Source organism: Sebastes fasciatus, chromosome 15 (genome assembly GCF_043250625.1).
Source record: "Sebastes fasciatus isolate fSebFas1 chromosome 15, fSebFas1.pri, whole genome shotgun sequence".
NCBI lineage: Eukaryota > Metazoa > Chordata > Actinopteri > Perciformes > Sebastidae > Sebastes > Sebastes fasciatus.
Genome location: NC_133809.1, coordinates 26,760,129 through 26,768,670, shown reverse-complemented (window position 1 = coordinate 26,768,670; position 8,542 = coordinate 26,760,129). Strand labels below are relative to the sequence as shown.

Below are 8,542 nucleotides of genomic sequence, written 5' to 3'. Positions count from 1 at the left end.
AGCTGAAGAGATTACAATTTAACATTGTGTTCTACGATATAAAATACATCAATAAATACCCCCGACGGTGCAACTGGTGTCAGGGGCCCAAAGATCATCTTCCTACACCGTGTCCACACTGAATCCGTTATATGCACTTCTGTTACGTCATTAAACAAACAACGTAGGCCACCTATAGGCTGTGTGCTCGAGATCAGACTGGAGACGTAACCACTTATCTTCCTTCGTTTGTTCTTTTTAAACAGAAAACATACGTTTAATATTGTGATATTTACTGGACATTATATACAATATAGCCAACAGCAAGTAGGAAACACACAGCTCTCTGCTGATCTCCCTCCAGCCCACTGCCACCTTATTTCGTTTTTGTAGTGAAATGAGGAGTTATCGTATAGATAGCTCCTCATTTCAACTTCACCAATCAGCCGCTCCTAGTCCATGGAGGCGATTTCAAGGCGAGCGACAGGAATAAATAGAAACAGCTGGGCGTCTGACAAAAGTTCAGCTCAAAACGGTGTGCCATGTTGCGCTGCGTCACTGGCGGCCAGGACAATCCAATAAAAAAGGACATGGTTCTTAAGCAGTGTTGGTAATGACTTTGCGGAGCACAAGACCTGTAGGATAAACTTCTAATTGGTGAGTACTGGTTTATTTTTGTTATTATGGAGTGGGATCAGGGATTTAAATCTATAACAGTGTAATTGTTACTGTACGTGTCATATGTTTGAAAATGTGTACCTACTGAAATCTGTGTCTTTGATAACATTTGGCTGCTGAGTCCAGTGCAGGCTGTTCAATTAACATTACCTCTGGCTGCTGTCTGTGGTGCTGATCTAAGGCTGGTTTGCAGGATGGGAGTTGCATGGTGAGCCTTTCCATGGTGGCATAGTAATTGTCTGCTTTGCAACTGTCTGGAGTGGTTGTGTGTGTACGTGCATGCGCTTGTGTTTGGGGCGAAGGCCCAAGAAAAAAATTTGCAGCATGGCCAATCACAATTATGTTATGCTGCTGAGCCTAATGTTCGATTTTTACTTCTGGCGATTGCATTCACACTTCAAAAATCATAAAAGTGGTGTTCATTTGTGAAGATTATCTTGTTAAACAAAATTTGTAAGTACCATAAACGTGAACCCAGGGTGATACTAACTTCCTGGTTGGCGTACAAAAACGTCATCCCATGGAGCACTGGGATTGCAGTGAGTGGGAATCAATTAGAGCAGCTATAATCTTTACATGTCAGTTCAAACTAATTGCATTTAGAGTTATACCCACTCTGTGCTCCACAGGTGACATTTCAAAGTAAAACTACATGCCAGTTATGATTAAGGTTTCACATGTAGCCAACAGCAAATGAAAACATTTTCATCTGAGGTTTCTGCCGCACACAGTTGGCTACCTCAGTGTGTTTTATTCAACTGTATGCTTATTATGGTTTAGTGGTGTAGTAATATGGAAAGCAGTTTTTCCTGTCTCTTAGCTAAATAGCAATGTTTATTTATAGATTGTACATGAACTGAATGGATTTCCTGTATGCAATTATCCAAGCCCCCCCCACAGGACTATTGTAAAAGACTAAATGATTTCTAAATTGTGTTCTATCGACAGGGGAGCGCTTATCATGTTTAAAAGATTCCTCCCCTCCATGCTTTCCCATTATAATGGATATTTTGAGTTGAGGCGGTCTTTTACAATGATGTCTCCTTCACTTCCCATCTCCTCAGCCAGAAATTTATGATGCTTCTCATGAGCGCGCTACGAGATTGCTCGAGAATGTAGCCGTTTCATGAAAAGTCGGTTTGCCTTCATGCCCGAGCGTCTGTGAGCAGATGTCCGGCTGCATTTCCATTACGAACCCCGGTGGGCCTCTGACACTTTCTTTCTCAATGTCTTTTTCTCCCAAACCCTGGGTTTTATAAAGGACAGACTCTTCGCTTCTACTTCCCAGTGAAGGTTATTCCCCCTTTTTATGTGGCAGTTACTCACAGAGTCAGTGATTCAGCAAAAATGGGGAAATAAAATGATAGTAACTTACAACGCCTTCCAGCTCTGGACAAAATACTTCCCCCAGTGCCATAATATTAAAGGTTAACTTTGATCATGTCATCTTCAGACTTCCCACCAGCAAGGCTAACGCCTGAATCCCACCACACCCCCTGTTTTATGAAGATGTCAACAGTCATCCAAGTAATCATTTACTACTGGGTGTCTGCACACCTCCTTGCTGGAAGACAAGGGATTCAGAAATGGAGTCATTACAAGATAAAGAGCTTACCTTTCTCGGGGTGACAGGGTAGCCTTTGAGGGGACAGTCCCATCCGTCATTGTTCACGTACAAAATATTGCAACCTCAAACAGGTGTCATGGACAGAAACAAAAGCAGCCTGCTAAACGGTATATCTGCAGAGGCTAGTTCTTGCACTGACTGTCTGCATAACATGCTTTTATTTGGCCTTAAATAATTATATTAATTTACATTTCTTATTATGCATGTTGCTTGTTTTAAGGAATACTTTAACATCTGGCCAAGTGGAACAATAGATGAAAATGAGCATTTTGACAAACGCTGGCACATTTACGGCAATGTTGATTAATGTGCATTGTATATATATTATATTTACAGGAGCTTCTTCTATATGCTGATCCAAGTTCTCCAAAGTGATGAAGTTCTTTGCATCATCCTGCAGCTTCAAAATTTCCTTCTCTTTTTCTTTGATGAATTCTTGCTGCTCTTGTTCTCGCTGAATGGCAGCTTCTACCCGCTGGCGCCCAGCTTCCTCCTTTTCCTTCTGGACCCTCAACACCCTGAGATTGAGCAAGCGGAGGTTCTCCTGGTCGTTAAAGGCCATGAGGGCGCGATGCTCCTCCGCCTCCTGCCTCGTCCTCTCCTCCTCTCCTTATATATATATATATATACAGTATGTGTGTGTGTGTGTCAGAAACTGCACAAAAGAACTGTAGACTTGAAATTTGAATACTGTGAGTCATGACCCCCTAATAACTTGACTTGAGAGTGAGGCCTTGTAGCCTAAACATGGTCTCAGCTATGAAAATAAGTGATAATATTAAACATTACTCATTGAAATATCTCAAATGACTTGACACTTGACTTGAATATATATGGAATGACTTGAAACTTGACTTGGACATATCTCGAATGACTTGAGACTTGACATGGACATATGTCAAATGACTTGAGACTTGACTTGGGCTTACAGGTATATATCAAATGACTTGAGAATTAACTTGAGACTTGACTTCGACATGTATCAATTGACTTGACGCTTGAATTTGACTTATATATCAAATGACTTGAGAATTGACTTGAGACTTGACTAGGACTTATCTTGAATGACTTGAGACTTTACTTGGATTTATTTCAAACAACTTTAGACTTGGCTTTGGATTTACTGTATCTTGGATACCTTGAGACTTGACTTGACTCGACACTTGACCTGAACAAATATCAAATTACTTTAGGCTTGACTTGGATTTATCTCAAATCACTTTAGTGACTTGGACTTGGACATATCTCAAATGACTTGAGACTTGACTTGGACTTATGTCGAACAACTTTAGACTTTGGACTTATCTCGAGTGACTCGACACTTGACCTGAACAAATTACAAATGACTTTAGGCTTGCTTATCTCAAATCACTTTTGACTTGACTTGAATCTGCCTCAAAAAACTTGAAACATCGCTACCTCATGACCGTACCACCACCCCAACCTTGGAATCTATTTAGATGGATGACTTGCCATAGAATATCAGTGTAGCCTGGTTCAAAGCCGAGGGATAGCCGCCTGTCAGTCCGGTGACTGATGCTGACAGAAGCTGCTAGGAATTTACAGCCAAACATTAGGAATAAGTAAATCCCGGCAACTGCATGAGATCAACCTACTCCGCTCAATATTCTCCACCATAATATCTGAATGTCTGGTTCAGTATTCGACTGAAGTATCACGAGTCAATTTAAGATGCTTGAACTGTCAATGTACGACTTGATATATCAATTACTACACTGAATTAGTGCCAGCATTCCCTCTGAACTAAAACTGAGTGCAAAACCTCATTCCTATGCTGAAGAAGATCTACACTCTGTAGCATTCATAATTCATTCAAACATGATGTGCTTGAGATTCCTTTTACTGAACATACTGTAGTTACAGCAGCTCTCATTCACTTGCTTTCTTTTTGTGTATCCATTCAGCTGCCTTTGCAGAGGAGCAACATTAAGAGTCTCTATGCCTTTGTAATGTAAAGATAGACTATACTATATACTATACTTAATATATTGATATTACAAAGGCAAATGTTTCAGCTGTTTCCATAGTTGAACATTCAATTTTACACATTCTCAATCCATCTATTGAAAACTCAGAAAATATTGTACAATGCATTTTGCTAATATATACAGTTTCCACTCCAATACATCTGTATTGCATGCCATAGTGGACTTGCTTTAGCTAAATATAGGAGAAAAAAAAATCTGTTTATCTGTAAGATAAACTCAGCCAAGCGTCCTTTTATGACAACAGGCCTCATGCATGAACTATTCTGGTATTAAATGCAATGCTGTAGCATGAAAACACATTTACTTTACACAAACTCTCACACAGAATCATTTCAATTACATTTCTTAGTGACCTGCGTGTGAACTATACTGTCCCAAATGCATAATATTTAGAATGCTCATGCTACATCTCTGGTTCAGGTTAATAGGAAAATGGACACATTATCCACATAATTAACTGTTTTTATTGAATATGTATTTATTAGATCTATGCATATAATTACTTGGTCTCAGCTATGTATAAAATACTTCTCACAGCCTTGAAAAGAAAATGTTCTATTTAGGGCTGCCGGTTAATTAAAACTATTTAATAACGATTATTCGCATGATTGTCCATAGTTAATAGTGATTAATCGCAAATTAGTCACACACTTTTATCTGTTCAAAATGTACCTTAAAGGGAGATTTGTCAAGTATTTAATACTCTTATCAACATAGGAGTGGGCAAAAATGTTTGCTTTAAGCAAATATATGTACATATTTATTATTGGAAATCAATTAACAACACAAAACAATGACAAATATTGTCCAGGAACCTTCACAGGTACTGCATTTAGCATAAAAAAAATGCTTAAATCATAACATGGTAAACTCAACAGGCAACAACAGCTGTCCGTGTGTCAGTGTGCTGACTTGACTATGACTCGCCCCAAACTGCATGTGATTATCATAAAGTGGGCATGTCTGTTGTTGTCCCTGTTGTTCATGTAATTTTGGACTGGGTAATGCGAAAAACCCTAAACAACTCAAACACTGGCATCAGATGGACCCTTTTTTCCAACTTAGAGGACTTAGAATATGCTGACGACCTCACTCTCCTATCACATCTACCAAGTCACATGCAAGACAAAACATCTAGACTACAGAAGAATGCAAATATGCTGGAACTTAAGATCAACATCAAGAAATCAGAAGTCATGCCCCTCAACATGAAAGAACCACCTGTCATAAAGTTAAATGGACAACAACTGACATGTACGTCATCTTTCACATACCTCGGAAGCCGGGTAACATCAGATGGTGGAGCTGACCAAGACATTATGGCTAGATTAGGGAAAGCAAGGACGGCATTTCTAAGACTTGGAAACATCTGGAAGTCAACACACATAACTAGAAACACCAAGTTAAAGTTATACAACAGCTGTGTACTATCTGTACTTCTATATGGTGCTGAGTGCTGGAGAATGACTGAAAGAGACATAGGCAAGCTTTCTAGCTTTCACAATACCCGCCTCAGAAATGATCATGAGGATATTCTGGCCTAGAAAGATCACAAACCATGAACTACACCAAACGACAGGGTGTTTGGACATGGAAACAATATTGATAAGAAGAAGATGGAGATGGCTTGGACATGTATCAAGGAAACCATCTGTTGACATGACAAAAGTGGCATTGCGTTGGACACCGGAGGGAAAACGCAAAAGAGGGAGGCCCAAAACAACCTGGAGGAGAACCATCGAAGGAGAGATGAAGATGAGAGGATACAGCTGGAACAGCATTGAGAAGAAAGCAAACAACAGAGATGAGTGGAGATCCTTAGTCCTTGCCCTATGTGCCACCAGGCGCATCAAGGACTAAGTAAGTAATAACTTTTAGCTATCTCGACTCCACCAACACCAAGCTCGTCCACTAACTGTTAAATGCAAAATGGGCTGTCTTTCATTTATAGTTATTACTGTCCACAAAAACTAACTCTTCAGCTATACAGTTTAAAGTTTTAAGTGACCACGTGGCCTAATGGACAAGGCGTCTGACTTCGGATCAGAAGATTGAGGGTTCGAGTCCCTTCGTGGTTGAAAGCTATACTCTCTTTCTGAGGTAAAATGTGGAGGTGTGTTTGCGTAAGTGCAATCCAAACTGAGCTCTCTGCCAAAATGGTGTAAGTTTCAGGATTTAATACACAGCTTGAGATAATAGAAAGGGTTTTGCTCTGCACAAACAAACATTTTTAGGAAGGTGGGTATTATTGCCACAAATTCTCACATGTAAAGTCAGCAATATACCATTTAAGCTATCGTGACTCCACCAACACCAAGCTGGTACATTGTCACAACGGATTTACCATCCAAAACTGGTCCAAAGATGTACGTTTTGTCCCGGTCTACGTTTGGAAATAAGTTTGTTTAAATGCATCAAAAGTAGGCCGGTTAGCTCAGATGGTTAGAGCGTGGTGCTAATAACGCCAAGGTCATGGGTTCGATCCCCATACTGGCCAGCTACAGTAATTTAACAGCTTTCTGCAGTGTACGTTTCATGTTCTGATACGAAGTTTGAAATAATAGGAAGTATGTTGCTCCGCAGAATTTGGGCATTAATTCCACTAACTAACTAAGTGTTCAGCTATACAGTCTGCCTTTTAGACTATGGTTAGCACTCTCCTACTTAGCAGCAAAACCATGGCTTTGGTGAATTGCAAAAGTTGCCAAAATTGATCTCAAGTCTGGAGCATTATTTAGCCTTCGTCGGGACAAGCTAGTATGACATGATTGGTACCAATGGATTAATTAGTTTTTTTAGTTTTATATGATGCCAGTATCGTTTCTCTAGCTTCACAACTGAGCCTGCTACAACCTAAAAATCGCAAGTTGCGTTGAAGAAATTAGTGGTGTTAAAACATATTTGCATTTACACGTTATTATCACGTTAACTTTGACAGCCCTAGTTCTATTGTGTCATATCACTGGTCAGCAATCAGACACTTGAAACACTTTATTTTCAACTTACTTACTGAGACTTGTGTTTGAATATGGAGGAATAACTAACATATCCCTCCACTTACAAATTAAGTTGAATTCATAAACTGCCTCAACTACTGGTCTTCTGTTTTTTGCTTGATAGAAATGTGGCCGTGTGGATCTATAGTGGACCCTCAGGCAAAACAAAGGGTTTAAATATCTGTTAATATACACTAATAATGGCTGGTTTACTGATGTGACAGTTATTCTACAGTACTGTTCTCCTGACATCTTTTTTCATGAACTGGTAACTTCCCCTGTGAGTTTGCGACCTTCATACTCGTCAGTGTTTACATCCCACTGCAGACCAACACGCAGGAGTTACAGCGCAAGCTCACCAACCAGATACTCTGCAAACTAATCTAATGAACTCCCCAAATACAAGACAGCCACATGCCACAAAGGCAAATTCCTTTTATGTGAAAACGTACTTGGCAATAAACCTGTTTCTGATTTTGATAAGCAATAAGACGCAACTTTGCTCAATTCAACACAAAGTGGTTTTGATGGTATGACGTTAGGTAGCTTGGTGGCTACTGTTAGATAATGTTACATTCAGCCCAGTTGCACAGCAGTCCGTGAAATAGTCACGAAATTGAACATATTGATTCATGTACATAGACCTGAATTTTAAAAAAAAATGTTGTGATGGTCAGTACAAAATCAATTTGTGTGTAATTGGGAACAAGGAAGTATAAAGAGCGGCGAACGCCACGTAGGGAAGACGTCGGTGTGAATGGGTAAGTCAAAAAACACAGGAGGCCGGTGTTCTACTTGTGAAACCACAGGTCAAAGTTGATTAATTTGTCACGTACTTGAGTCACAGCACTTCCGGAGTTATTTTATCTCAAACCACAAACTTTTCCTAAACCTAAACTAAGTAATTTTTGTAACGTAACTTACGTACTTAAGTTACACCACTTCTGGTGTTATTCTAACCCAAACCGCAATCTTTTCCTAAACCTAACCAAGTAGTTTTGTTGCTTAACCCTAACCAAGTTGATCTATTCCTAATCCTAACTAAGTAGTTTTATTTCGAAAAGGCTGGAGTGAAAATTGATTCGTGCATCACTTGTCTGGCAATCACTTTTCTGGCAATTTGCAGGAAAAATCCGTTGTTGAAAGTCGTACTGAACGTCAGGAAAAAAAGGGAAATTTGTGTCTGTGTACAACAATGAAATAGATACAATTTTTGTGACTATTTCATAAACTGTCGTGAGACTGTGTTGAAA

General features: G+C 39.5%; 2 non-coding genes across 2 annotated transcripts; both read left to right on the top strand.

Annotated features, from left to right (window-relative positions):
- The first annotated feature begins 6,298 nt into the window (after nucleotides 1-6,298).
- On the top strand, nucleotides 6,299-6,371 carry trnar-ucg (transfer RNA arginine (anticodon UCG)). The gene has a single exon. It is a non-coding gene; the product is annotated as a tRNA-Arg (tRNA).
- Nucleotides 6,372-6,716: 345 nt separating this feature from the next.
- On the top strand, nucleotides 6,717-6,790 carry trnai-aau (transfer RNA isoleucine (anticodon AAU)). Its single transcript has one exon. It is a non-coding gene; the product is annotated as a tRNA-Ile (tRNA).
- Nucleotides 6,791-8,542: the final 1,752 nt, after the last annotated feature.